This window comes from Lissotriton helveticus, chromosome 12 (genome assembly GCF_964261635.1).
Source record: "Lissotriton helveticus chromosome 12, aLisHel1.1, whole genome shotgun sequence".
In the NCBI taxonomy this organism is placed as follows: Eukaryota; Metazoa; Chordata; class Amphibia; order Caudata; family Salamandridae; genus Lissotriton; species Lissotriton helveticus.
In genome coordinates this window covers 131,859,557-131,884,411 of record NC_136073.1, presented here as the reverse complement: position 1 = coordinate 131,884,411, position 24,855 = coordinate 131,859,557, and the positions used below count along the sequence as shown (strand labels likewise).

Here is a 24,855-nt window from a genome sequence, read left to right as displayed (position 1 = left end):
CGTGTCCCTCTAGAAGGGTGGAATGCTACCCCCGTCGCCAGAACTGGCGAGGGGGTAGTATTCCAATTCGTATGACACCTTACTCGACATGTTTTGATAAAGCCAAACCCAAGATAGCATTTAACCGCGAGGATTATTTATTTATTTATTTATTTATTTATTTATTTGCAAGCTTATACCGCGCTGGGAATCGACTCCCTAGGGAGTATCTCCGCGCCTTTGGCAACATCAGAAAGCAAATAGCCCTGTCATGTGTTAATAATGTTCCACAAGTATCAGTAGTTAAATAAAAAAGTTTTTAATTTTTTCCTGAAAGGAAGATGTTCCCTGCAAGCTCTGATTTCCAATGGAAGTTCATTCCAAAGTTTCGGGCCTGCCACTGACAGAGCTCTACCACCTTGTCGTGTTTTCCAGAATCTGGGGACACATAATAGTTCATGGTCTCCAGATCTCAGAGTTCTTGCGGGAATATATGGGATGAATTTCTCTGTTAAGACCTCCGCACTTAAGAGTATATGGTATGGCAGTATCATGAAACAGCTAAAGGACATGGTTCCGAAAGCTGCAGACAGGCTCAGCTCATGCCAGAGCACCATCTCACATATTTCCAAGCACTCTGCCTCCAGGATTGATGAGGCCTTCCATAGGAGTGGCTGATAGGAACATATGTGTCCATTTTAGGTTAGGTATAGGCATACTACACCTAAGTAAGGGGTGGTTACACCGACTTACCCCAGCTGAGTGATTCAGCCAGTTGTGTCAAATATGGAGGCCAGGCCAGGGGTGGCACAATACATGCTGCAGCCCCTGGTAGGCCTTGGAAGCACCTATGCCCTGGGTACCTGGGTACACTGTTACAGGGGCCAATAAGGTGAACCAGTTCCAATTTTGTTATGCACCTAAAGTGCATGGGTTACAATTTAGAGAGAGAACAGCAGGCTGTGGGTCTGATTAGCAGGCCCACAGCCACATTAAGTCATAAACCAGTGAAGCAAAAAGCAAAAATTTGGGGTGACCATAGGATAGCACACCCTACTCTCCTACAATAAGATGTAGCTAAATTGTACCTACTGACATAAATTATGGTTCTTGAACCTATTTGCGGTGGGGGGAATGGAGCTCTCCCCCATGCCAATCAGAATGCAGATGAATGCAGTTGCAGTTGAGTGACCTGTGTTGTGGCTGTCTAGAGGGAATGCACAAATGTAGCTGTCTCGCAGCCCAATCCAGACGTCAATTGGAGACAGGTTTTCAGGCAAATAGAGCAGTAAGTGCAGAGAAATGCTCACTCTCTAAAAATGGCATTTATAAAATAGTAAAGTTAAATCCAACCTCACCAGTAAATAGGATTTATCAATAAATAAATAAAGCTTCTCCTCTCTGATATGGAATTACCCCCCAAAAAGTATAAGGGAATACCCAATGCTAACCTATGAGAGGGGCAGACCTCACAGTAGTGAAAAATGTAATAGACTGTTTGGTACTACCAGGACATGCAAACTACCACAGTACATGTCTTACCTTTTACTTACATAGCATGATGCCCCTAGGACTATCTAGGGCCTACCTTAGGGGTTAATTATATGTAATAAAATTGGAGTTTAAGGCTTTAAGTAGTTTTAAATGGCAAGTCGAAGTGGCAGTACACTGCAGCACAGGCACTGCAGTAGCAGGCTTGAGACAGGTTTGAAATGCTACTTCTTTGGGCGGCACAATCAGTCCCTGGGTATATGGTATATCTCTTTACAAGGGGCTTTAAAGTAAATTAAATCTGTCAGTCAGGTATACTACAATTACACACATGATTAGGGAAGAAGCACGTGCACTTCAGCACAATGATTAGAAGCGATAAATTGATTAGAGTCCTAAGGCCAACAAAAAGATACAGCAAAATGCGCAGGTGAAAAGCAATAAGGTAGGGTTGAGACCACCTTAAGAATGCAAGGTCTAACAAAAACGAACTAAGGATAACATGAGTAAAACATCAGGTTTCTCTACGGCATTTGGTTAGACAAGTGTGTCTTCTTTTATCTTCCATAAATGCAATCTTTCCCTGACCCCTTTATTATATAGCTCTTCAAGTAAAAAAGATAAAGCACTTACAAAGGACCCTCAAATACTCAAAGATGGTAGACTTCTGTTATATGGGCCATAGACTAAAAGCAGCACGAAAACAGAGTGCAATAGGGTCCCAAAAACTTGAGTGCCACATGAGAGTATGCATGAAAGCCTATCCTTTTCCAAACTAGAGATATACTCATGCAATTTTTGTTTTTAGGAGAGAACGTGCCTGCTGAAAAAAACATTATTTTTTAAAAGTGCATTGTAGAATATCAGGAATTTGCTGTGGGACACCTTGAAAACGTTCATACAGATTATTTGCACAAAACTTACAGTCAGTAGTTGTGGCCGAGTGGTTAAGGCGATAGACTAGAAATCCATTGGGGTCTCCCCGCGCAGGTTCGAATCCTGCCAACAACGAGAAATATTTTAACATCGGCTACAATTTCAGAAGTTAACCTTTAGAATTTCTTCCATGTCAGTTTTATAAATAGGTGGCTTATTTTGGTGTCACTATTGCCCTTTCACATATTTATTATCGCTACCCCTTTCATATCTTTGCTATAACTCTCGTCCTACATTAGCGCTGGTGCAAACACTTCAAATTATTATACCCTGGCTCTCTCAGTCATACCATTCATGCACTTGAAACTTACTTTACCAATAAAGGAAGCAAATAGAAAAATAAAAAAAAATTGCTTGCTGGATTAGGCAAACACACTTCATAAAACTGCATTTTCTTTTCTATTCTCCCCGTGTTACAAGCTTAACTGCTCCCTGTGTAATTTCTCTTAGCCTGCTGTCCCAGGAAGAGAATTTTATCTACAGGCTCTTTCCGTGTTTTTTTCCTAGTCTTTCTTTCCCTTTTCTTAGATTTGTAACTGTTTCTTTACGTGCTCTATTTAGGCGCCATTAATCTCATTTGAGCTCCTTGTACCTGCTGCTGTTTTCTCCGCACCTCATACTGCCTTTTCCCTCTTTCTCTCTTTCTCCAAGGTTGGTGGCTACTTTCCAAAGCTTCTAATGCCCCAATGTTCCTTCATCTTGTTGTCAGACGTGAATTGGAAAAGCAACCAAATTAACAAGCCTTTACCACTCATACATGGCAGAGGTTCATACTTTAATTCAATGAGCTAAGAGAAGCGTGTTGTGGGGCCCGTACGAGCCATGGTGCTTGCTTCATCATAATTAGGCACGCAGTCATTAGCCACAGCTCTGATCATGGGTCACTGAGGTCAGTTTCAATAATTCCTCAAAAACCTAACCATGCAGTCCCCCCTAACTGTGTAGTTATCTTGCTTTACTGCTGTTTGTGTGATTAGCTGGGAGGAGCTCACGGCAGCATCCTCCCTATAAAAGTGTAGATGGACCGCTCTTTAACTCTTTCTTGCTTCACATACAGATGGCTTGAGGAGGTACAGGGGAGATGCAGGTCTAATAGAAAGAATAGAAGATCTGCGCCAGGTGTGTTTCTCTGCATTGGTGTCCCATCACAGGCCCACAAGTGTATGTGTGATCTTTGACTTCTGACAGTTCACAAGCAGGCGGCCCGGAAACGGTTTCAGCCTATCATCCACTGAGGAGACAAAGCCTTTGTATAAGGAATGAGGAAGCAATGAACACATTCAGCGTATCACAGGAGTTCCCTGAGTGTTTCGAATTATAAATTCTCCATGTCACTGTATGTTATTGAGCCCAAGTAGCTCGCCGTGATCGTATAGTGGTTAGTACTCTGTGTTGTCGCCGCAGCAACCTCGGTTCAAATCCGAGTCACGGCATTGTGGTTGGCAATGTCACGGCAGTTGGGTTTTTTTTTTACAGAATTACCAAATGTACCAGTTGTTTTTGTAAAATGTCTATTAAAAACAGATCCTTTAAAATATTTAAACGATCTAACGACAAATTATTTAAACACACATGATTATAAGATGTAGCCTTATTTTTGTTTTTAGGAGAGAATGTGCCTGCTGAAAAAAACATTATTTTTAAAAAGTGCATTGCAGAATATCAGGAATTTGCTGTGGGACACCTTGAAAACTTTCATACAGATTATTTGCACAAAACTTACAGTCAGTTGTTGTGGCCGAGTGGTTAAGGCGATGGACTAGAAATCCATTGGGGTCCCCCTGCGCAGGTTCGAATCCTGCCAACAACGAGAAACTTTTTAACATCGGCTACAATTTCGGAAGTTAACCTTTAGAATTTCTTCCATGTCAGTTTTATAAATAGGTGGCTTATTTTGGTGTCACTATTGCCCTTTCACATATTTATTATCGCTACCCCTTTCATATCTTTGCTATAACTCTCGTCCTACATTAGCGCTGGTGCAAACACTTCAAATTATTATACCCTGGCTCTCTCAGTCATACCATTCATGCACTTGAAACTTACTTTACCATTAAAAGAAGCAAATAGAAAAATAAAACAAAAGTGCTTGCTGGATTAGGCAAACACACTTCATAAAACTGCATTTTCTTTTCTATTCTCCCCATGTTACAAGCTTAACTGCTCCCTGTGTAATTTCTCTTAGCCTGCTGTCCCAGGAAGAGAATTTTATCTACAGGCTCTTTCCGTGTTTTTTTCCTAGTCTTTGTTTCCCTTTTCTTAGATTTGTAACTGTTCCTTTACGTGCTCTATTTAGGCGCCGTTAATCTCATTTGAGCTCCTTGTACCTGCTGCTGTTTTCTCCACACCTCATACTGCCTTTTCCCTCTTTCTCTCTTTCTCTGAGGTTGGTGGCTACTTTCCAAAGCTTCTGATGCCCCAATGTTCCTTCATCTTGTTGTCAGACGTGAATTGGAAAAGCAACCAAATTAACAAGCCTTTACCACTCATACATGGCAGAGGTTTATACTTTAATTCAATGAGCTAAGAAAAGCGTGTTGTGGGGCCCATACGAGCCATGGTGCTTGCTTCATCATAATTGGGCACGCAGTCATTAGCCACAGCTCTGATCATGGGTCACTGAGGTCAGTTTCAATAATTCCTCAAAAACCTATCCATGCAGTCCCCCCTAACTGTGTAGTTATCTTGCTTTACTGCTGTTTGTGTGATTAGCTGGGAGGAGCTCACGGCAGCATCCTCCCTATAAAAGTGTAGATGGACCGCTCCTTAACTTTTTCTTGCTTCACATACAGATGGCTTGAGGATGTACAGGGGAGATGCAGGTCTAATAGACAGAATAGAAGATCTGCGCCAGGTGTGTTTCTCTGCATTGGTGTCCCATCACAGGCCCACAAGTGTATGTGTGATCTTTGACTTCTGGCAGTTCACAAGCAGGCGGCCAGGAAACGGTTTCAGCCTATCAACCACTGAGGAGACAAACCCTTTGTATAAGGAATGAGGAAGCAATGAACACATTCAGCCTATCACAGGAGTTCCCTGAGTGTTTCGAATTATAAATTCTCCATGTCACTGTATGTTATTGAGCCCAAGTAGCTCGCCGTGATCGTATAGTGGTTAGTACTCTGCGTTGTGGCCGCAGCAACCTCGGTTCGAATCCGAGTCACGGCATTGTGGTTGGCAATGTCACGGCAGTTGGGTTTTTCTTTTACAGAATTACCAAATGTACCAGTTGTTTTTGTAAAATGTCTATTAAAAACAGATCCTTTAAAATATTTAAACGATCTAACGACAAATTATTTAAACACACATGATTATAAGATGTAGCTTTATTTTTGTTTTTAGGAGAGAATGTGCCTGCTGAAAAAAACATTATTTTTAAAAAGTGCATTGCAGGATATCAGGAATTTTCTGTGGAACACCTTGAAAACTTTCATACAGATTATTTGCACAAAACTTACAGTCAGTTGTTGTGGCCGAGTGGTTAAGGCGATAGACTAGAAATCCATTGGGGTCCCCCCGCGCAGGTTTGAATCCTGCCAACAACGAGAAACTTTTTAACATCGGCTACAATTTCAGAAGTTAACCTTTATAATTTCTTCAATGTCAGTTTTATAAATAGGTGGCTTATTTTGGTGTCACTATTGCCCTTTCACATATTTATTATCGCTACCCCTTCCATATCTTTGCTATAACTCTCGTCCTACATTAGCGCTGGTGCAAACACTTCAAATTATTATACCCTGGCTCTCTCAGTCATACCATTCATGCATTTGAAACTTACTTTACCAATAAAAGAAGCAAATAGAAAAATAAAACAAAAGTGCTTGCTGGATTAGGCAAACACACTTCATAAAACCACATTTTCTTTTCTATTCTCCCCGTGTTACAAGCTTAACTGCTCCCTGTGTAATTTCTCTTAGCCTGCTGTCCCAGGAAGAGAATTTTATCAACAGGCTCTTTCCGTGTTTTTTTCCTAGTCTTTCTTTCCCTTTTCTTAGATTTGTAACTGTTCCTTTATGTGCTCTATTTAGGCGCCATTAATCTCATTTGAGCTCCTTGTACCTGCTGCTGTTATCTCCACACCTCATACTGCCTTTTCCCTCTTTCTCTCTTTCTCTGAGGTTGGTGGCTACTTTCCAAAGCTTCTGATGCCCCAATGTTCCTTCATCTTGTTGTCAGACGTGAATTGGAAAAGCAACCAAATTAACAAGCCTTTACCACTCATACATGGCAGAGGTTTATACTTTAATTCAATGAGCTAAGAAAAGCGTGTTGTGGGGCCCCTACGAGCCATGGTCCTTGCTTCATCATAATTGGGCGCGCAGTCATTAGCCACAGCTCTGATCATGGGTCATTGAGGTCAGTTTCAATAATTCCTCAAAAACCTAACCATGCAGTCCCCCCTAACTGTGTAGTTATCTTGCTTTACTGCTGTTTGTGTGATTAGCTGGGAGGAGCTCACGGCAGCATCCTCCCTATAAAAGTGTAGATGGACCGCTCCTTAACTTTTTCTTGCTTCACATACAGATGGCTTGAGGAGGTACAGGGGAGATGCAGGTCTAATAGACAGAATAGAAGATCTGCGCCAGGTGTGTTTCTCTGCATTGGTGTCCCATCACAGGCCCACAAGTGTATGTGTGATGTTTGACTTCTGGCAGTTCACAAGCAGGCGGCCAGGAAACGGTTTCAGCCTATCAACCACTGAGGAGACAAATCCTTTGTATAAGGAATGAGGAAGCAATGAACACATTCAGCCTATCACTGGAGTTCCCTGAGTGTTTCGAATTATAAATTCTCCATGTCTGTGTATGTTATTGAGCCCAAGTAGCTCGCCGTGATCGTATAGTGGTTAGTACTCTGCATTGTGGCTGCAGCAACCTCGGTTCGAATCCGAGTCACGGCATTGTGGTTGGCAATATCACGGCATTTGGGTTTTTCTTTTACAGAATTACCAAATGTACCACGTGTTTTTGTAAAATGTCTATTAAAAACAGATCCTTTAAAATATTTAAACGATCTACTGACAAATTATTTAAACACACATGATTATAAGATGTAGCCTTATTTTTGTTTTTAGGAGAGAATGTGCCTGCTGAAAAAAACATTATTTTTAAAAAGTGCATTGCAGGATATCAAGATTATTTGCACAAAACTTAGAGTCAGTTGTTGTGGCCGAGTGGTTAAGGCGATGGACTAGAAATCCATTGGGGTCCCCACGCGCAGATTTGAATCCTGCCAAAAACGAGAAACTTTTTAACATCGGCTACAATTTCAGAAGTTAACCTTTAGAATTTCTTCCATTTCAGTTTTATAAATAGGTGGCTTATTTTGGTGTCACTATTTCCCTTTCACATATTTATTATCGCTACCCCTTTCATATCTTTGCTATAACTCTCGTCCTACATTAGCGCTGGTGCAAACACTTCAAATTATTATACCCTGGCTCTCTCAGTCATACCATTCATGCACTTGAAACTTACTTTACCAATAAAAGAAGCAAATAGAAAAATAAAACAAAAGTGCTTGCTGGATTAGGCAAACACACTTCATAAAACTGCATTTTCTTTTCTATTCTCCCCGTGTTACAAGCTTAACTGCTCCCTGTGTAATTTCTCTTAGCCTGCTGTCCCAGGAAGAGAATTTTATCTACAGGCTCTTTCCGTGTTTTTTTCCTAGTCTTTCTTTCCCTTTTCTTAGATTTGTAACTGTTCCTTTATGTGCTCTATTTAGGCGCCATTAATCTCATTTGAGCTCCTTGTACCTGCTGCTGTTTTCTCCACACCTCACACTGCCTTTTCCCTCTTTCTCTCTTTCTCTGAGGTTGGTGGCTACTTTCCAAAGCTTCTGATGCCCCAATGTTCCTTCATCTTGTTGTCAGACGTGAATTGGAAAAGCAACCAAATTAACAAGCCTTTACCACTCATACATGGCAGAGGTTTATACTTTAATTGAGCTAAGAAAAGCATGTTGTGGGGCCCCTACGAGCCATGGTGCTTGCTTCATCATAATTGGGCGCGCAGTCATTAGCCACAGCTCTGATCATGGGTCACTGAGGTCAGTTTCAATAATTCCTCAAAAACCTAACCATGCAGTCCCCCCTAACTGTGTAGTTATCTTGCTTTACTGCTGTTTGTGTGATTAGCTGGGAGGAGCTCACGGCAGCATCCTCCCTATAAAAGTGTAGATGGACCGCTCCTTAACTTTTTCTTGCTTCACATACAGATGGCTTGAGGAGGTACAGGGGAGATGCAGGTCTAATAGACAGAATAGAAGATCTGCGCCAGGTGTGTTTCTCTGCATTGGTGTCCCATCACAGGCCCACAAGTGTATGTGTGATCTTTGACTTCTGCCAGTTCACAAGCAGGCGGCCAGGAAACGGTTTCAGCCTATCAACCACTGAGGAGACAAAGCCTTTGTATAAGGAATGAGGAAGCAATGAACACATTCAGCCTATCACTGGAGTTCCCTGAGTGTTTCGAATTATAAATTCTCCATGTCACTGTATGTTATTGAGCCCAAGTAGCTCGCCGTGATCGTATAGTGGTTAGTACTCTGCGTTGTGGCTGCAGCAACCTTGGTTCGAATCCGAGTTACGGCATTGTGGATGGCAATGTCACGGCAGTTGGGTTTTTCTTTTACAGAATTACCAAATATACCAGTTGTTTTTGTAAAATGTCTATTAAAAACAGATCCTTTAAAATATTTAAATGATCTAACGACAAATTATTTAAACACACATGATTATAAGATGTAGCCTTATTTTTGTTTTTAGGAGAGAATGTGCCTGCTGAAAAAAACATTTTTTTAAAAGTGCATTGCAGGATATCAGGAATTTGCTGTGGCACACCTTGAAAACTTTCATACAGATTATTTGCACAAAACTTACAGTCAGTTGTTGTGGCCGAGTGGTTAAGGCGATGGACTAGAAATCCATTGGGGTCCCCCCGCGCAGGTTCGAATCCTGCCAACAACGAGAAACTTTTTAACATCGGCTACAATTTCAGAAGTTAACCTTTAGAATTTCTTCCATGTCAGTTTTATAAATAGGTGGCTTATTTTGGTGTCACTATTGCCCTTTCACATATTTATTATCGCTACCCCTTTCATATCTTTGCTATAACTCTCGTCCTACATTAGCGCTGGTGCAAACACTTCAAATTATTATACCCTGGCTCTCTCAGTCATACCATTCATGGACTTGAAACTTACTTTACCAATAAAAGAAGCAAATAGAAAAATAAAACAAAAGTGCTTGCTGGATTAGGCAAACACACTTCATAAAACTGCATTTTCTTTTCTATTCTCCCCGTGTTACAAGCTTAACTGCTCCCTGTGTAATTTCTCTTAGCCTGCTGTCCCAGGAAGAGAATTTTATCTACAGGCTCTTTCCGTGTTTTTTTCCTAGTCTTTCTTTCTCTTTTCTTAGATTTGTAACTGTTCCTTTATGTGCTCTATTTAGGCGCCATTAATCTCATTTGAGCTCCTTGTACCTGCTGCTGTTTTCTCCACACCTCATACTGCCTTTTCCCTCTTTCTCTCTTTCTCTGAGGTTGGTGGCTACTTTCCAAAGCTTCTGATGCCCCAATGTTCCTTCATCTTGTTGTCAGACGTGAATTGGAAAAGCAACCAAATTAACAAGCCTTTACCACTCATACATGGCAGAGGTTTATACTTTAATTGAGCTAAGAAAAGCGTGTTGTGGGGCCCCTACGAGCCATGGTGCTTGCTTCATCATAATTAGGCACGCAGTCATTAGCCACAGCTCTGATCTTGGGTCACTGAGGTCAGTTTCAATAATTCTTCAAAAACCTAACCATGCAGTCCCCCCTAACTGTGTAGTTATCTTGATTTACTGCTGTTTGTGTGATTAGCTGGGAGGAGCTCACGGCAGCATCTTCCCTATAAAAGTGTAGATGGACCGCTCCTTAACTCTTTCTTGCTTCACATACAGATGGCTTGAGGAGGTACGGGGGAGATGCAGGTCTACTAGACAGAATAGAAGATCTGAGCCAGGTGCGTTTCTCTGCATTGGTGTCCCATCACAGGCCCACAAGTGTATGTGTGATCTTTGACTCCTGCCAGTTCACAAGCAGGCGGCCAGGAAACAGTTTCAGCCTATCAACCACTGAGGAGACAAAGCCTTTGTATAAGGAATGAGGAAGCAATGAACACATTCAGCCTATCACAGGAGTTCCCTGAGTGTTCCGAATTATAAATTCTCCATGTCACTGTATGTTATTGAGCCCAAGTAGCTCGCCGTGATCGTATAGTGGTTAGTACTCTGCGTTGTGGCCGCAGCAACCTTGGTTCGAAGATGAGTTACGGCATTGTGGTTGGCAATGTCACAGCAGTTGGGTTTTTCTTTTACAGAATTACCAAATGTACCAGTTGTTTTTGTAAAATGTCTATTAAAAACAGATCCTTTAAAATATTTAAACGATCTAACGACAAATTATTTAAACACACATTATTATAAGATGTAGCTATATTGTACCTACTGACATAAATTATCGTTCTTGAACCTATTTGTGGTGGGGGGAATGGAGCTCTCCCCCATGCCAATCAAAATGCAGTTGCAGTTGAGTGACCTGTGTTGTGGCTGTCTAGAGGGAATGCACAAATGTAGCTGTCTCGCAGCCCAATCCAGACGTCAATTGGAGACAGGTTTTCAGGCAAATAGAGCAGTAAGTGCAGAGAAATGCTCACTTTCTAAAAATGGCATTTATAAAATAGTAAAGTTAAATCCAACCTCACCAGTAAATAGGATTTATCAATAAATAAATAAAGCTTCGCCTCTCTGATATGGAATTACCCCCCAAAAAGTATAAGGGAATACCCAATGCTAACCTATGAGAGGGGCAGACCTCACAGTAGTGAAAAATGTAATAGACTGTTTGGTACTACCAGGACATGCAAACTACCACAGTACATGTCTTACCTTTTACTTACATAGCATGATGCCCCTAGGACTACCTAGGGCCTACCTTTTGGTTAATTATATGTAATAAAATTGGAGTTTAAGATGGCAAGTAGTTTTAAATGGCAAGTCGAAGTGGCATTACACTGCAGCACAGGCACTGCAGTAGCAGGCTTGAGACCGGTTTGAAATGCTACTTTTTTGGGCGGCACAATCAGTTTCTGGGTATATGGTATATCTCTTTACAAGGGGCTTTAAAGTAAATTAAATCTGTCAGTCAGGTATACTACAATTACACACATGATTAGGGAAGAAGCACGTGCACTTCAGCACAATGATTAGAAGCGATAAATTGATTAGAGTCCTAAGGCCAACAAAAAGATACAGCCAAATGCGTAGGTGAAAAGCAATAAGGTAGGGTTGAGACCACCTTAAGAATGCAAGGTCTAACAAAAACGAACTAAGGATAACATGAGTAAAACATCAGGTTTCTCTACGGCATTTGGTTAGACAAGTGTGCCTTCTTTTATCTTCCATAAATGCAATCTTTCCCGGACCCCTTTATTATATAGCTCTTCAAGTAAAAAAGATAAAGCACTTACAAAGGAGCCTCAAATACTCAAAGATGGTAGACTTCTGTTATATGGGCCATAGACTAAAAGCAGCACGAAAACAGAGTGCAATAGGGTCCCAAAAACTTGAGTGCCACATGAGAGTATGCATGAAAGCCTATCCTTTTCCAAACTAGAGATATACTCATGCAATTTTTGTTTTTAGGAGAGAATGTGCCTGCTGAAAAAAACATTATTTTTAAAAAGTGCATTGCAGGATATCAGGAATTTGCTGTGGGACACGTTGAAAACTTTCATACAGATTATTTGCACAAAACTTACAGTCAGTTGTTGTGGCCGAGTGGTTAAGGCGATGGACTAGAAATCCATTGGGGTCCCCCCGCGCAGGTTCGAATCCTGAAAACAACGAGAAACTTTTTAACATCGGCTACAATTTCAGAAGTTAACCTTTAGAATTTCTTCCATGTCAGTTTTATAAATAGGTGGCTTATTTTGGTGTCACTATTGCCCTTTCACATATTTATTATCGCTACCCCTTTCATATCTTTGCTATAACTCTCGTCCTACATTAGCGCTGGTGCAAACACTTCAAATTATTATACCCTGGCTCTCTCAGTCATACCATTCATGCACTTGAAACTTACTTTACCAATAAAGGAAGCAAATAGAAAAATAAAAAAAAATTGCTTGCTGGATTAGGCAAACACACTTCATAAAACTGCATTTTCTTTTCTATTCTCCCCGTGTTACAAGCTTAACTGCTCCCTGTGTAATTTCTCTTAGCCTGCTGTCCCAGGAAGAGAATTTTATCTACAGGCTCTTTCCGTGTTTTTTTCCTAGTCTTTCTTTCCCTTTTCTTAGATTTGTAACTGTTTCTTTACGTGCTCTATTTAGGCGCCATTAATCTCATTTGAGCTCCTTGTACCTGCTGCTGTTTTCTCCGCACCTCATACTGCCTTTTCCCTCTTTCTCTCTTTCTCCAAGGTTGGTGGCTACTTTCCAAAGCTTCTAATGCCCCAATGTTCCTTCATCTTGTTGTCAGACGTGAATTGGAAAAGCAACCAAATTAACAAGCCTTTACCACTCATACATGGCAGAGGTTCATACTTTAATTCAATGAGCTAAGAGAAGCGTGTTGTGGGGCCCGTACGAGCCATGGTGCTTGCTTCATCATAATTAGGCACGCAGTCATTAGCCACAGCTCTGATCATGGGTCACTGAGGTCAGTTTCAATAATTCCTCAAAAACCTAACCATGCAGTCCCCCCTAACTGTGTAGTTATCTTGCTTTACTGCTGTTTGTGTGATTAGCTGGGAGGAGCTCACGGCAGCATCCTCCCTATAAAAGTGTAGATGGACCGCTCTTTAACTCTTTCTTGCTTCACATACAGATGGCTTGAGGAGGTACAGGGGAGATGCAGGTCTAATAGAAAGAATAGAAGATCTGCGCCAGGTGTGTTTCTCTGCATTGGTGTCCCATCACAGGCCCACAAGTGTATGTGTGATCTTTGACTTCTGACAGTTCACAAGCAGGCGGCCCGGAAACGGTTTCAGCCTATCATCCACTGAGGAGACAAAGCCTTTGTATAAGGAATGAGGAAGCAATGAACACATTCAGCGTATCACAGGAGTTCCCTGAGTGTTTCGAATTATAAATTCTCCATGTCACTGTATGTTATTGAGCCCAAGTAGCTCGCCGTGATCGTATAGTGGTTAGTACTCTGTGTTGTCGCCGCAGCAACCTCGGTTCAAATCCGAGTCACGGCATTGTGGTTGGCAATGTCACGGCAGTTGTTTTTTTTTTTTACAGAATTATCAAATGTACCAGTTGTTTTTGTAAAATGTCTATTAAAAACAGATCCTTTAAAATATTTAAACGATCTAACGACAAATTATTTAAACACACATGATTATAAGATGTAGCCTTATTTTTGTTTTTAGGAGAGAATGTGCCTGCTGAAAAAAACATTATTTTTAAAAAGTGCATTGCAGAATATCAGGAATTTGCTGTGGGACACCTTGAAAACTTTCATACAGATTATTTGCACAAAACTTACAGTCAGTTGTTGTGGCCGAGTGGTTAAGGCGATGGACTAGAAATCCATTGGGGTCCCCCTGCGCAGGTTCGAATCCTGCCAACAACGAGAAACTTTTTAACATCGGCTACAATTTCGGAAGTTAACCTTTAGAATTTCTTCCATGTCAGTTTTATAAATAGGTGGCTTATTTTGGTGTCACTATTGCCCTTTCACATATTTATTATCGCTACCCCTTTCATATCTTTGCTATAACTCTCGTCCTACATTAGCGCTGGTGCAAACACTTCAAATTATTATACCCTGGCTCTCTCAGTCATACCATTCATGCACTTGAAACTTACTTTACCATTAAAAGAAGCAAATAGAAAAATAAAACAAAAGTGCTTGCTGGATTAGGCAAACACACTTCATAAAACTGCATTTTCTTTTCTATTCTCCCCATGTTACAAGCTTAACTGCTCCCTGTGTAATTTCTCTTAGCCTGCTGTCCCAGGAAGAGAATTTTATCTACAGGCTCTTTCCGTGTTTTTTTCCTAGTCTTTGTTTCCCTTTTCTTAGATTTGTAACTGTTCCTTTACGTGCTCTATTTAGGCGCCGTTAATCTCATTTGAGCTCCTTGTACCTGCTGCTGTTTTCTCCACACCTCATACTGCCTTTTCCCTCTTTCTCTCTTTCTCTGAGGTTGGTGGCTACTTTCCAAAGCTTCTGATGCCCCAATGTTCCTTCATCTTGTTGTCAGACGTGAATTGGAAAAGCAACCAAATTAACAAGCCTTTACCACTCATACATGGCAGAGGTTTATACTTTAATTCAATGAGCTAAGAAAAGCGTGTTGTGGGGCCCATACGAGCCATGGTGCTTGCTTCATCATAATTGGGCACGCAGTCATTAGCCACAGCTCTGATCATGGGTCACTGAGGTCAGTTTCAATAATTCCTCAAAAACCTATCCATGCAGTCCCCCCTAACTGTGTAGTTATCTTGCTTTACTGCTGTTTGTGTGATTAGCTGGGAGGAGCTCACGGCAGCATCCTCCCTATAAAAGTGTAGATGGACCGCTCCTTAACTTTTTCTTGCTTCACATACAGATGGCTTGAGGATGTACAGGGGAGATGCAGGTCTAATAGACAGAATAGAAGATCTGCGCCAGGTGTGTTTCTCTGCATTGGTGTCCCATCACAGGCCCACAAGTGTATGTGTGATCTTTGACTTCTGGCAGTTCACAAGCAGGCGGCCAGGAAACGGTTTCAGCCTATCAACCACTGAGGAGACAAACCCTTTGTATAAGGAATGAGGAAGCAATGAACACATTCAGCCTATCACAGGAGTTCCCTGAGTGTTTCGAATTATAAATTCTCCATGTCACTGTATGTTATTGAGCCCAAGTAGCTCGCCGTGATCGTATAGTGGTTAGTACTCTGCGTTGTGGCCGCAGCAACCTCGGTTCGAATCCGAGTCACGGCATTGTGGTTGGCAATGTCACGGCAGTTGGGTTTTTCTTTTACAGAATTACCAAATGTACCAGTTGTTTTTGTAAAATGTCTATTAAAAACAGATCCTTTAAAATATTTAAACGATCTAACGACAAATTATTTAAACACACATGATTATAAGATGTAGCTTTATTTTTGTTTTTAGGAGAGAATGTGCCTGCTGAAAAAAACATTATTTTTAAAAAGTGCATTGCAGGATATCAGGAATTTTCTGTGGAACACCTTGAAAACTTTCATACAGATTATTTGCACAAAACTTACAGTCAGTTGTTGTGGCCGAGTGGTTAAGGCGATAGACTAGAAATCCATTGGGGTCCCCCCGCGCAGGTTTGAATCCTGCCAACAACGAGAAACTTTTTAACATCGGCTACAATTTCAGAAGTTAACCTTTATAATTTCTTCAATGTCAGTTTTATAAATAGGTGGCTTATTTTGGTGTCACTATTGCCCTTTCACATATTTATTATCGCTACCCCTTCCATATCTTTGCTATAACTCTCGTCCTACATTAGCGCTGGTGCAAACACTTCAAATTATTATACCCTGGCTCTCTCAGTCATACCATTCATGCATTTGAAACTTACTTTACCAATAAAAGAAGCAAATAGAAAAATAAAACAAAAGTGCTTGCTGGATTAGGCAAACACACTTCATAAAACCACATTTTCTTTTCTATTCTCCCCGTGTTACAAGCTTAACTGCTCCCTGTGTAATTTCTCTTAGCCTGCTGTCCCAGGAAGAGAATTTTATCAACAGGCTCTTTCCGTGTTTTTTTCCTAGTCTTTCTTTCCCTTTTCTTAGATTTGTAACTGTTCCTTTATGTGCTCTATTTAGGCGCCATTAATCTCATTTGAGCTCCTTGTACCTGCTGCTGTTATCTCCACACCTCATACTGCCTTTTCCCTCTTTCTCTCTTTCTCTGAGGTTGGTGGCTACTTTCCAAAGCTTCTGATGCCCCAATGTTCCTTCATCTTGTTGTCAGACGTGAATTGGAAAAGCAACCAAATTAACAAGCCTTTACCACTCATACATGGCAGAGGTTTATACTTTAATTCAATGAGCTAAGAAAAGCGTGTTGTGGGGCCCCTACGAGCCATGGTCCTTGCTTCATCATAATTGGGCGCGCAGTCATTAGCCACAGCTCTGATCATGGGTCATTGAGGTCAGTTTCAATAATTCCTCAAAAACCTAACCATGCAGTCCCCCCTAACTGTGTAGTTATCTTGCTTTACTGCTGTTTGTGTGATTAGCTGGGAGGAGCTCACGGCAGCATCCTCCCTATAAAAGTGTAGATGGACCGCTCCTTAACTTTTTCTTGCTTCACATACAGATGGCTTGAGGAGGTACAGGGGAGATGCAGGTCTAATAGACAGAATAGAAGATCTGCGCCAGGTGTGTTTCTCTGCATTGGTGTCCCATCACAGGCCCACAAGTGTATGTGTGATGTTTGACTTCTGGCAGTTCACAAGCAGGCGGCCAGGAAACGGTTTCAGCCTATCAACCACTGAGGAGACAAATCCTTTGTATAAGGAATGAGGAAGCAATGAACACATTCAGCCTATCACTGGAGTTCCCTGAGTGTTTCGAATTATAAATTCTCCATGTCTGTGTATGTTATTGAGCCCAAGTAGCTCGCCGTGATCGTATAGTGGTTAGTACTCTGCGTTGTGGCTGCAGCAACCTCGGTTCGAATCCGAGTCACGGCATTGTGGTTGGCAATATCACGGCATTTGGGTTTTTCTTTTACAGAATTACCAAATGTACCACGTGTTTTTGTAAAATGTCTATTAAAAACAGATCCTTTAAAATATTTAAACGATCTACTGACAAATTATTTAAACACACATGATTATAAGATGTAGCCTTATTTTTGTTTTTAGGAGAGAATGTGCCTGCTGAAAAAAACATTATTTTTAAAAAGTGCATTGCAGGATATCAAGATTATTTGCACAAAACTTAGAGTCAGTTGTTGTGGCCGAGTGGTTAAGGCGATGGACTAGAAATCCATTGGGGTCCCCACGCGCAGATTTGAATCCTGCCAAAAACGAGAAACTTTTTAACATCGGCTACAATTTCAGAAGTTAACCTTTAGAATTTCTTCCATTTCAGTTTTATAAATAGGTGGCTTATTTTGGTGTCACTATTTCCCTTTCACATATTTATTATCGCTACCCCTTTCATATCTTTGCTATAACTCTCGTCCTACATTAGCGCTGGTGCAAACACTTCAAATTATTATACCCTGGCTCTCTCAGTCATACCATTCATGCACTTGAAACTTACTTTACCAATAAAAGAAGCAAATAGAAAAATAAAACAAAAGTGCTTGCTGGATTAGGCAAACACACTTCATAAAACTGCATTTTCTTTTCTATTCTCCCCGTGTTACAAGCTTAACTGCTCCCTGTGTAATTTCTCTTAGCCTGCTGTCCCAGGAAGAGAATTTTATCTACAGGCTCTTTCCGTGTTTTTTTCCTAGTCTTTCTTTCCCTTTTCTTAGATTTGTAACTGTTCCTTTATGTGCTCTATTTAGGCGCCATTAATCTCATTTGAGCTCCTTGTACCTGCTGCTGTTTTCTCCACACCTCACACTGCCTTTTCCCTCTTTCTCTCTTTCTCTGAGGTTGGTGGCTACTTTCCAAAGCTTCTGATGCCCCAATGTTCCTTCATCTTGTTGTCAGACGTGAATTGGAAAAGCAACCAAATTAACAAGCCTTTACCACTCATACATGGCAGAGGTTTATACTTTAATTGAGCTAAGAAAAGCATGTTGTGGGGCCCCTACGAGCCATGGTGCTTGCTTCATCATAATTGGGCGCGCAGTCATTAGCCACAGCTCTGATCATGGGTCACTGAGGTCAGTTTCAATAATTCCTCAAAAACCTAACCATGCAGTCCCCCCTAACTGTGTAGTTATCTTGCTTTACTGCTGTTTGTGTGATTAGCTGGGAGGAGCTCACGGCAGCATCCTCCCTATAAAAGTGTAGATGGACCGCTCCTTAACTTTTTCTTGCTTCACATACAGATGGCTTGAGGAGGTACAGGGGAGATGCAGGTCTAATAGACAGAATAGAAGATCTGCGCCAGGTGTGTTTCTCTGCATTGGTGTCCCATCACAGGCCCACAAGTGTATGTGTGATCTTTGACTTCTGGCAGTTCACAAGCAGGCGGCCAGGAAACGGTTTCAGCCTATCAACCACTGAGGAGACAAAGCCTTTGTATAAGGAATGAGGAAGCAATGAACACATTCAGCCTATCACTGGAGTTCCCTGAGTGTTTCGAATTATAAATTCTCCATGTCACTGTATGTTATTGAGCCCAAGTAGCTCGCCGTGATCGTATAGTGGTTAGTACTCTGCGTTGTGGCTGCAGCAACCTTGGTTCGAATCCGAGTTACGGCATTGTGGATGGCAATGTCACGGCAGTTGGGTTTTTCTTTTACAGAATTACCAAATGTACCAGTTGTTTTTGTAAAATGTCTATTAAAAACAGATCCTTTAAAATATTTAAATGATCTAACGACAAATTATTTAAACACACATGATTATAAGATGTAGCCTTATTTTTGTTTTTAGGAGAGAATGTGCCTGCTGAAAAAAACATTTTTTTAAAAGTGCATTGCAGGATATCAGGAATTTGCTGTGGCACACCTTGAAAACTTTCATACAGATTATTTGCACAAAACTTACAGTCAGTTGTTGTGGCCGAGTGGTTAAGGCGATGGACTAGAAATCCATTGGGGTCCCCCCGCGCAGGTTCGAATCCTGCCAACAACGAGAAACTTTTTAACATCGGCTACAATTTCAGAAGTTAACCTTTAGAATTTCTTCCATGTCAGTTTTATAAATAGGTGGCTTATTTTGGTGTCACTATTGCCCTTTCACATATTTATTATCGCTACCCCTTTCATATCTTTGCTATAACTCTCGTCCTACATTAGCGCTGGTGCAAACACTTCAAATTATTATACCCTGGCTCTCTCAGTCATACCATTCATGGACTTGAAACTTACTTTACCAATAAAAGAAGCAAATAGAAAAATAAAACAAAAGTGCTTGCTGGATTAGGCAAACACACTTCATAAAACTGCATTTTCTTTTCTATTCTCCCCGTGTTACAAGCTTAACTGCTCCCTGTGTAATTTCTCTTAGCCTGCTGTCCCAGGAAGAGAATTTTATCTACAGGCTCTTTCCGTGTTTTTTTCCTAGTCTTTCTTTCCCTTTTCTTAGATTTGTAACTGTTCCTTTATGTGCTCTATTTAGGCGCCATTAATCTCATTTGAGCTCCTTGTACCTGCTGCTGTTTTCTCCACACCTCATACTGCCTTTTCCCTCTTTCTCTCTTTCTCTGAGGTTGGTGGCTACTTTCCAAAGCTTCTGATGCCCCAATGTTCCTTCATCTTGTTGTCAGACGTGAATTGGAAAAGCAACCAAATTAACAAGCCTTTACCACTCATACATGGCAGAGGTTTATACTTTAATTGAGCTAAGAAAAGCGTGTTGTGGGGCCCCTACGAGCCATGGTGCTTGCTTCATCATAATTAGGCACGCAGTCATTAGCCACAGCTCTGATCTTGGGTCACTGAGGTCAGTTTCAATAATTCTTCAAAAACCTAACCATGCAGTCCCCCCTAACTGTGTAGTTATCTTGATTTACTGCTGTTTGTGTGATTAGCTGGGAGGAGCTCACGGCAGCATCTTCCCTATAAAAGTGTAGATGGACCGCTCCTTAACTCTTTCTTGCTTCACATACAGATGGCTTGAGGAGGTACGGGGGAGATGCAGGTCTACTAGACAGAATAGAAGATCTGAGCCAGGTGCGTTTCTCTGCATTGGTGTCCCATCACAGGCCCACAAGTGTATGTGTGATCTTTGACTCCTGCCAGTTCACAAGCAGGCGGCCAGGAAACAGTTTCAGCCTATCAACCACTGAGGAGACAAAGCCTTTGTATAAGGAATGAGGAAGCAATGAACACATTCAGCCTATCACAGGAGTTCCCTGAGTGTTCCGAATTATAAATTCTCCATGTCACTGTATGTTATTGAGCCCAAGTAGCTCGCCGTGATCGTATAGTGGTTAGTACTCTGCGTTGTGGCCGCAGCAACCTTGGTTCGAAGATGAGTTACGGCATTGTGGTTGGCAATGTCACAGCAGTTGGGTTTTTCTTTTACAGAATTACCAAATGTACCAGTTGTTTTTGTAAAATGTCTATTAAAAACAGATCCTTTAAAATATTTAAACGATCTAACGACAAATTATTTAAACACACATTATTATAAGATGTAGCTATATTGTACCTACTGACATAAATTATCGTTCTTGAACCTATTTGTGGTGGGGGGAATGGAGCTCTCCCCCATGCCAATCAAAATGCAGTTGCAGTTGAGTGACCTGTGTTGTGGCTGTCTAGAGGGAATGCACAAATGTAGCTGTCTCGCAGCCCAATCCAGACGTCAATTGGAGACAGGTTTTCAGGCAAATAGAGCAGTAAGTGCAGAGAAATGCTCACTTTCTAAAAATGGCATTTATAAAATAGTAAAGTTAAATCCAACCTCACCAGTAAATAGGATTTATCAATAAATAAATAAAGCTTCGCCTCTCTGATATGGAATTACCCCCCAAAAAGTATAAGGGAATACCCAATGCTAACCTATGAGAGGGGCAGACCTCACAGTAGTGAAAAATGTAATAGACTGTTTGGTACTACCAGGACATGCAAACTACCACAGTACATGTCTTACCTTTTACTTACATAGCATGATGCCCCTAGGACTACCTAGGGCCTACCTTTTGGTTAATTATATGTAATAAAATTGGAGTTTAAGATGGCAAGTAGTTTTAAATGGCAAGTCGAAGTGGCATTACACTGCAGCACAGGCACTGCAGTAGCAGGCTTGAGACCGGTTTGAAATGCTACTTTTTTGGGCGGCACAATCAGTTTCTGGGTATATGGTATATCTCTTTACAAGGGGCTTTAAAGTAAATTAAATCTGTCAGTCAGGTATACTACAATTACACACATGATTAGGGAAGAAGCACGTGCACTTCAGCACAATGATTAGAAGCGATAAATTGATTAGAGTCCTAAGGCCAACAAAAAGATACAGCCAAATGCGTAGGTGAAAAGCAATAAGGTAGGGTTGAGACCACCTTAAGAATGCAAGGTCTAACAAAAACGAACTAAGGATAACATGAGTAAAACATCAGGTTTCTCTACGGCATTTGGTTAGACAAGTGTGCCTTCTTTTATCTTCCATAAATGCAATCTTTCCCGGACCCCTTTATTATATAGCTCTTCAAGTAAAAAAGATAAAGCACTTACAAAGGAGCCTCAAATACTCAAAGATGGTAGACTTCTGTTATATGGGCCATAGACTAAAAGCAGCACGAAAACAGAGTGCAATAGGGTCCCAAAAACTTGAGTGCCACATGAGAGTATGCATGAAAGCCTATCCTTTTCCAAACTAGAGATATACTCATGCAATTTTTGTTTTTAGGAGAGAATGTGCCTGCTGAAAAAAACATTATTTTTAAAAAGTGCATTGCAGGATATCAGGAATTTGCTGTGGGACACGTTGAAAACTTTCATACAGATTATTTGCACAAAACTTACAGTCAGTTGTTGTGGCCGAGTGGTTAAGGCGATGGACTAGAAATCCATTGGGGTCCCCCCGCGCAGGTTCGAATCCTGAAAACAACGAGAAACTTTTTAACATCGGCTACAATTTCAGAAGTTAACCTTTAGAATTTCTTCCATGTCAGTTTTATAAATAGGTGGCTTATTTTGGTGTCACTATTGCCCTTTCATATATTTATTATCGCTACCCCTTTCATATCTTTGCTATAACTCTCGTCCTACATTAGCGCTGGTGCAAACACTTCAAATTATTATACCCTGGCTCTCTCAGTCATACCATTCATGCACTTGAAACTTACTTTACCAATAAAAGAAGCAAATAGAAAAATAAAACAAAAGTGCTTGCTGGATTAGGCAAACACACTTCATAAAACTGCATTTTCTTTTCTATTCTCCCCGTGTTACAAGCTTAACTGCTCCCTGTGTAATTTCTCTTAGCCTGCTGTCCCAGGAAGAGAATTATATCTACAGGCTCTTTCCGTGTTTTTTTCCTAGTCTTTCTTTCCCTTTTCTTAGATTTGTAACTGTTCCTTTATGTACTCTATTTAGGCGCCATTAATCTCATTTGAGCTCCTTGTACCTGCTGCTGTTTTCTCCACACCTCATGCTGCCTTTTCCCTCTTTCTCTCTTTCTCTGAGGTTGGTGTCTACTTTCCAAAGCTTCTGATGCCCCAATGTTCCTTCATCTTGTTGTCAGACGTGAATTGGAAAAGCAACCAAATTAACAAGCCTTTACCACTCATACATGGCTGAGGTTTATACTTTAATTCAATGAGCTAAGAAAAGCGTGTTGTGGGGCCCCTACGAGCCATGGTGCTTGCTTCATCATAATTGGGCACGCAGTCATTAGCCACAGCTCTGATCATGGGTCACTGAGGTCAGTTTCAATAATTCCTCAAAAACCTAACCATGCAGTCCCCCCTAACTGTGTAGTTATCTTGCTTTACTGCTGTTTGTGTGATTAGCTGGGAGGAGCTCACGGCAGCATCCTCCCTATAAAAGTGTAGATGGACCGCTCCTTAACTCTTTCTTGCTTCACATACAGATGGCTTGAGGAGGTACAGGGGAGATTTAGGTCTACTAGACAGAATAGAAGATCTGCGCCAGGTGTGTTTCTCTGCATTGGTGTCCCATCACAGGCCCACAATTGTATGTGTGATCTTTGACTCCTGGCAGTTCACAAGCAGGCGGCCAGGAAACAGTTTCAGCCTATCAACCACTGAGGAGACAAAGCCTTTGTATAAGGAATGAGGAAACAATGAACACATTCAGCCTATCACAGGAGTTCCCTGAGTGTTCCGAATTATAAATTCTCCATGTCACTGTATGTCATTGTACCCAAGTAGCTCGTCGTGATCGTATAGTGGTTAGTACTCTGCATTGTGGCTGCAGCAACCTCGGTTTGAATCTGAGTCACGGCATTGTGGTTGGCAATGTCACGGCAGTTGGGTTTTTCTTTTACAGAATTACCAATTGTACCAGTTGTTTTTGTAAAATGTCTATTAAAAACAGATCCTTTAAAATATTTAAACGATCTAACGACAAATTATTTAAACACACATGATTATAAGATGTAGCTATATTGTACCTACTGACATAAATTATCGTTCTTGAACCTATTTACGGTGGGGGAATGGAGCTCTCCCCCATGCCAATCAGAATGCAGATGAATGCAGTTGCATTTGAGTGACCTGTGTTGTGGCTGTCTAGAGGGAATGCACAAGTGTAGCTGTCTCGCAGCCCAATCCAGACGTCAATTGGAGACAGGTTTTCAGGCAAATAGAGCAGTAAGTGCAGAGAAATGCTCACTCTCTAAAAATGGCATTTATAAAATAGTAAAGTTAAATCCAACCTCACCAGTAAATAGGATTTATCAATAAATAAATAAATCTTCTGCTCTCTGATATGGAATTACCCCCCAAAAAGTATAAGGGAATACCCAATGCTAACCTATGAGAGTGGCAGACCTCACAGTAGTGAAAAATGTAATAGACTGTTTGGTACTACCAGGACGTGCAGACCACCACAGTACATGTCTTACCTTTTACTTACATAGCATGATGCCCCTAGGACTACCTAGGGCCTACCTTTTGGTTAATTATATGTAATAAAATTGGAGTTTAAGGCTTGGCAAGTAGTTTTAAATGGCAAGTCGAAGTGGCAGTACACTGCAGCACAGGCACTGCAGTAGCAGGCTTGAGACAGGTTTGAAATGCTACTTTTTTGGGCGGCACAATCAGTTCCTGGGTATATGGTATACCACTTTACAAGGGGCTTTCAAGTCAATTAAATCTGTCAGTCAGGTATACTCCAATTACACACATGATTAGGGAAGAAGCACGTGCACTTCAGCACTGATTAGTAGCGATAAAGTGATCAGAGTCCTAAGGCCAACAAAAAGATACAGCAAAATGCGTAGGTGAAAAGCAATAAGGTAGGGTTGAGGCCACCTTAAGAATGCAAGGTCTAACAAAAACAAACTAAGGATAACATGAGTAAAACATCAGGTTTCTCTACGGCATTTGGTGAGATAAGGGTGCCTTCTTTTATCTTCCATAAATGCAATCTTTCCCTGACCCCTTTATTATATAGCTCTTCAAGTAAAAAAGATAAAGCACTTACAAAGGAGCCTCAAATACTCAAAGATGGTAGACTTCTGTAATATGGGCCATAGACTAAAAGCAGAACGAAAACAGAGTGCAATAGTGTCCCAAAAACTTGAGAGCCACATGAGAGTATGCATGAAAGCCGATCCTTTTCCAAACTAGAGATATACTCATGCAATTTTTGTTT

The 24,855-nt window shown here is 41.1% G+C and overlaps 15 non-coding genes across 15 annotated transcripts; all 15 read left to right on the top strand.

Moving 5' to 3' along the window:
* Positions 1–2,399: 2,399 nt before the first annotated feature.
* TRNAS-AGA (transfer RNA serine (anticodon AGA)) lies at positions 2,400–2,481 on the top strand. The gene has a single exon. It is a non-coding gene; the product is annotated as a tRNA-Ser (tRNA).
* A 1,286-nt stretch (positions 2,482–3,767) lies between these two features.
* TRNAD-GUC (transfer RNA aspartic acid (anticodon GUC)) lies at positions 3,768–3,839 on the top strand. The gene has a single exon. It is a non-coding gene; the product is annotated as a tRNA-Asp (tRNA).
* A 295-nt stretch (positions 3,840–4,134) lies between these two features.
* On the top strand, positions 4,135–4,216 carry TRNAS-AGA (transfer RNA serine (anticodon AGA)). The gene has a single exon. It is a non-coding gene; the product is annotated as a tRNA-Ser (tRNA).
* Positions 4,217–5,502: 1,286 nt separating this feature from the next.
* Positions 5,503–5,574, top strand: TRNAH-GUG (transfer RNA histidin (anticodon GUG)). The gene has a single exon. It is a non-coding gene; the product is annotated as a tRNA-His (tRNA).
* A 295-nt stretch (positions 5,575–5,869) lies between these two features.
* TRNAS-AGA (transfer RNA serine (anticodon AGA)) lies at positions 5,870–5,951 on the top strand. Its single transcript has one exon. It is a non-coding gene; the product is annotated as a tRNA-Ser (tRNA).
* Positions 5,952–7,237: 1,286 nt separating this feature from the next.
* TRNAH-GUG (transfer RNA histidin (anticodon GUG)) lies at positions 7,238–7,309 on the top strand. Its single transcript has one exon. It is a non-coding gene; the product is annotated as a tRNA-His (tRNA).
* A 1,988-nt stretch (positions 7,310–9,297) lies between these two features.
* On the top strand, positions 9,298–9,379 carry TRNAS-AGA (transfer RNA serine (anticodon AGA)). The gene has a single exon. It is a non-coding gene; the product is annotated as a tRNA-Ser (tRNA).
* Positions 9,380–12,221: 2,842 nt separating this feature from the next.
* Positions 12,222–12,303, top strand: TRNAS-AGA (transfer RNA serine (anticodon AGA)). The gene has a single exon. It is a non-coding gene; the product is annotated as a tRNA-Ser (tRNA).
* A 1,286-nt stretch (positions 12,304–13,589) lies between these two features.
* On the top strand, positions 13,590–13,661 carry TRNAD-GUC (transfer RNA aspartic acid (anticodon GUC)). The gene has a single exon. It is a non-coding gene; the product is annotated as a tRNA-Asp (tRNA).
* A 295-nt stretch (positions 13,662–13,956) lies between these two features.
* TRNAS-AGA (transfer RNA serine (anticodon AGA)) lies at positions 13,957–14,038 on the top strand. The gene has a single exon. It is a non-coding gene; the product is annotated as a tRNA-Ser (tRNA).
* A 1,286-nt stretch (positions 14,039–15,324) lies between these two features.
* TRNAH-GUG (transfer RNA histidin (anticodon GUG)) lies at positions 15,325–15,396 on the top strand. Its single transcript has one exon. It is a non-coding gene; the product is annotated as a tRNA-His (tRNA).
* A 295-nt stretch (positions 15,397–15,691) lies between these two features.
* On the top strand, positions 15,692–15,773 carry TRNAS-AGA (transfer RNA serine (anticodon AGA)). The gene has a single exon. It is a non-coding gene; the product is annotated as a tRNA-Ser (tRNA).
* Positions 15,774–17,059: 1,286 nt separating this feature from the next.
* Positions 17,060–17,131, top strand: TRNAH-GUG (transfer RNA histidin (anticodon GUG)). The gene has a single exon. It is a non-coding gene; the product is annotated as a tRNA-His (tRNA).
* Positions 17,132–19,119: 1,988 nt separating this feature from the next.
* TRNAS-AGA (transfer RNA serine (anticodon AGA)) lies at positions 19,120–19,201 on the top strand. The gene has a single exon. It is a non-coding gene; the product is annotated as a tRNA-Ser (tRNA).
* Positions 19,202–22,043: 2,842 nt separating this feature from the next.
* On the top strand, positions 22,044–22,125 carry TRNAS-AGA (transfer RNA serine (anticodon AGA)). Its single transcript has one exon. It is a non-coding gene; the product is annotated as a tRNA-Ser (tRNA).
* Positions 22,126–24,855: the final 2,730 nt, after the last annotated feature.